Source organism: Falco rusticolus, chromosome 4 (assembly GCF_015220075.1).
Source record: "Falco rusticolus isolate bFalRus1 chromosome 4, bFalRus1.pri, whole genome shotgun sequence".
Classification (NCBI taxonomy): domain Eukaryota; kingdom Metazoa; phylum Chordata; class Aves; order Falconiformes; family Falconidae; genus Falco; species Falco rusticolus.
The window spans coordinates 16,562,140-16,566,347 of NC_051190.1; positions in this window are offsets into that span (position 1 = coordinate 16,562,140).

Genomic DNA, 4,208 nt, shown 5'->3' on the forward strand with positions numbered 1-4,208 from the left:
CCTGCTGCCAGCCCTTTATACAGGGCATGGTGGGAAGGATGGTGCATCAGGGACCCAGAGCATGGAGCTGTCTGGAATCCCCAGAAGTGTGGTAGGCAAAGGCTAACACACGGGCAAAGTTTGTCCTGCTAGGGATATTCAAGTTTGGGGAGAAATTTGTCTGCAAACTATTTTATTTATTCATCAGGTCTAAGTTTACGCTTTTCAAAAATTGTCTTATTTAGTGTATGTTCTAGACACCTAACACTAGGCCAGTTTAATAATTCAAAGCCCCTTTGATGTTGTTACTGTATTCAGTTTACAGGAAAGTCCCAGCACGTCCACGCCAGAGCCCTGGCTGCCTACAGGTCCCACCAGACACAAAACACTAAATAGCTGAAATCTCAGTAAAAGTCTGCCTTGAAATCAAGGGAGCTTACCTGCATCACGTTTGGTGACACACAGCCCCTAAAGCTCCAGCTCACTACAGGTATTAAAAGTGCAGTGCTTAATGCCTTTTGCCAGAAAATAAGCTGAGGTGTATCTCAGGGAAACAGTACATCCAATTTCTATGGATTCTGTTGCTTTCCACAGAGTATCTCTTGTTATTACTTTAATAACCGAAGAGGAAATCCTGTTAAGCATAAGTTGCAAGGTTGTATGAGTTGACAGCTGTGATCTCACAGCTGCTGATAGCTCTGCACAGGCACAAGGAGATAGCAGATAACGCACATTGTGACTTTCAACAGGGAATTGAATCGGTTGCCTGATTTTCATCACAACCCTACCCCACCCCAAACTGTCACACATCTTTCTTCTCCTAGCTATTACAACAAGTATACTACTCCTACAATCAGATGCCAAGCAATTAAGGACGTGCAAGTGTCAAGCATTGATTACCACTGCTTAAGTTAGCAAAGGGTTAAACGGAAAGTAAACCAACCAAACAAGTCAGCCCAGAAAGCAAGTAAAACAAATAACAGAATTAAGTCCATCTCTGGTGTGAACTTGGATAGCCTGATTTTTGCCATTTAAAAGAAACCCAAACAGTCCCAGCAGCCCGAGCTTGCCTGCAACATCAATAAACTTTTATTTAGACAATTGTTCAAAGCACACAGTTCGCATGGCAATGAAAGCGCCAGTCTGGCAAAATGACTCTGGTTTTGAGACTCCTTTGCGGAATGAACTTCCTAAAATGATGGCTGTTAGGAAGTTTTTACATCCAAAAGCACGTCCTTTACCACACATCAAAGCAAAAAGCCACCCTGTGCAAACTGACCGAAGCCTGGTGAATATTTGAAACACTTTATGATTTTAAACGACACCCAGTGATCTTCTATTTTCACATCACTTATTGCCTCTGACACACACAATTTGTTTGCATGCTTTGGGTCACAAGTCAACAGAGCAATGCTGAATTACGACGGCCGGAGGGGTTTGTGTTCCCTTGGCCACTGACTTAATTTGAATAAGCCAGTATAGGTTCACTGCTTCTGATAGGATGAGAATGGAGAAAATCATATTGGAGAAACTGTGTTGGAAAGTCAAAGCTACAACAGCCTTCCATTTTCTACAACTATATCATTCACTCATTCATGAGAATTTAAGCTGTGAAAGGAGAAAATTCCTTAATTTTGAGAGACTTGAGACCCAGCTTAAGGCATGTCACTGCAGAATCATGTTTTCTAAAGCCAAGCCTTCTGCCTTGGTACTGTCTATTATGGCACTAGAGATAGAAGAACAAAAACTGCTGGAGTTGACAGAGGCATTGGAATTCCTGCAGTTGCACTCTAGGATAAACAGCAGAGAGCAGAGAGAGAGTGCGCCCTGGATGAGGAGGGACAAGGAGAAGGCAGCAGAGGGACTGGCATGAAAAGTATGTTGGTATGAGATGGTAAAAGACCTTGTTGCAGCCGGCTAGTTTGGAGAGTGCTGCAACAGGTTTGCCTCCTCACTTGCATATTCTCTGCAGCCTTCATGCAGTGCATGGCATATAGCTCCTATAGGTGCTATAGAAACAGAGGTGACTGCTGCCCCAGGAGGATGCTGGCTAATGGGCACAGGCAAGACCCCGTCCTTCCTTCAAGCCCCGAAGGAGGCTGCTGAAGGTTCCCACAGAGAGTTAAAGGTTTTTGTGGAGCACAAGGAAATTCCAGGGACCAAAGGAAAACCCCAAATATTCATGAGACGCCAAAACTTGACCACTGTGGCCAACACAGAAACTTTCCTAGAGAAAAGAAAGAAAAACAAAATGCAAAAATATGGCCCAGAAATGAAGAGAAAGCTTATGGAGTGGCTGCTTTTGGAGGAGACTGTGGTGTCCAGCAGTCCAGGCCAGGAGCATGGAGGATACGAGAGAAGCCTCCACTGCTGGTAAGTCAAATATCTTGGCAAAAAATCTTGGCCACCCCTGCTCAGCTGCTGGACGATTCAGCCTTGACACTCCAGACACCCCAGTTCCTCACCTTGAACAACTTTTAATTTCACTGTAGAGGGTTGGTGCAGCGCAAAATCCTGCGCTTTGTTTAAACTAGTGCTTTTTGCCTTCTGTTTAAGCAGAGCCTGCTGGGGCTTTGCAGGGATTTCAGGGAGAGCTCTTCGCATCCTCACCCAAGGAGTGACAGCCAGCCCCTCTGTGCAGCTCACACGGCAGCCAGCGTGGCGAGATGGCTCCTTGGGAACGTCCCATGAGATGCTCCTGTGCTGCCCAGATCGACATAGTCTCCAGAGATAAAAGATTTCATTTTAATTATCTCAGATCCAACCTCACAGAAGTTTCACAGCCCCAAACTTTATGTAATACTTCAAGATTAACAGTGAAATAAGAAAAGACTTGACCTGGAAAAAGTTCCAGCTCAGGCAAAATTTATCTTTTTCTTTTCCTCCTCATTTTTAGAAAATGTTGTGATGACTGGGTATTATAGGTACAGCTCTGCCCAGAAGCATTAGCTATTAGTCACCTCATGATAATTAGTCATCTAAAATACCAATTTTTGAAGACCTCAGATAGCTCCGTCTGATTGTTACACTAAAACTTGCAAGGGGCCCTCAGTGCAAGAGCACGGGCTGCCGTGCTGCATGCAGGGAACCCAGGAGAAAAGGCACAGCCAAGCAACAAGACAGGGTTGGCAGCCAAATAACCATTTAACCTGCCCACCGTGGTTCTCCCTTCTGCAGTCGGGAAGAAAAGACAACAACCCCTTTTGCTCAGTGCTTCAAGACCTGGGTAGTTTAAAGCAGGGCTCGCAGTGGTAGCATCGTTCCCCCAGCCATGACCCATGTGGATCCAGACCTTCCCTCATACAAGGATCTCTCCAAGGAGGAAAGAATGAAAGCAGATTCAGAGATTTTTGGCCCCCTCTGCCTCAAATCAAGCTTTTATGGTTAATTGAAAGAGAGGATGAGTCTCTTGGGAAGGAAAGACATTAATCTTATCGATTATTTGTATAAGGTGGAATGCAGTGACATCAGCAGCTAATGAAGTAAATCTAAATTAAGCCACTGCCTGGACATTATTTTTTATTATTATTTTATTTTTTTACAGAAGGGAGAACATCTGGTGTTTGACAATGAAAACATTCAAGTCTGCAATTAATGTCTGCAAAATGGCATATCTCCTAGTTGTTCTGCACACAACCATTTCTTCGGTCCTGACCACCGGTATAGAAAATAGCTTGTTGAATGAGCCACTGCAGAAATCTCCTTGTCATGAAGAACTCATTAGGTCAGCAATAAAGTGATTTATCAAAGACTTGGATCTCGGCCATCAGCTTCACTCGTACAACAGACTCAGTTGCAGTGCTTCGAGCAAAGGCTTACAAATTACCATTATAATCTTGTAAGCATGCCTCATCTACACCAGCCAGCTCCCAGCCAGCAAAGTGGAGACCAAGAAAGACAATCCTTTCTGACCTCTATTACATGCTGCCAGCCATCCAGGTGTGATGCAATGAGAGGAGCAGATATTAATACTTCTGAATGGTGATGAAAGGGAGTTCACATTCTGGAAGAGATGCTGAAAGCAACGTGAGATTGCTTTGTGTAATCTTAACTTTCCCCGAGCCTCCTCTGCCCGCGCACACGAGCCCATTCGTGTGCAGCCCTCGGCAGGAGCAGGCAGTCTTTACGCAGCACCTCACCTTACATATTCTAACGTCTGTCTGATTATATTTTTCAGTTCCCTCAGGTTGGAAACGACCGTTCCCATGTCTGTCAGAGTTTCCTGTGCT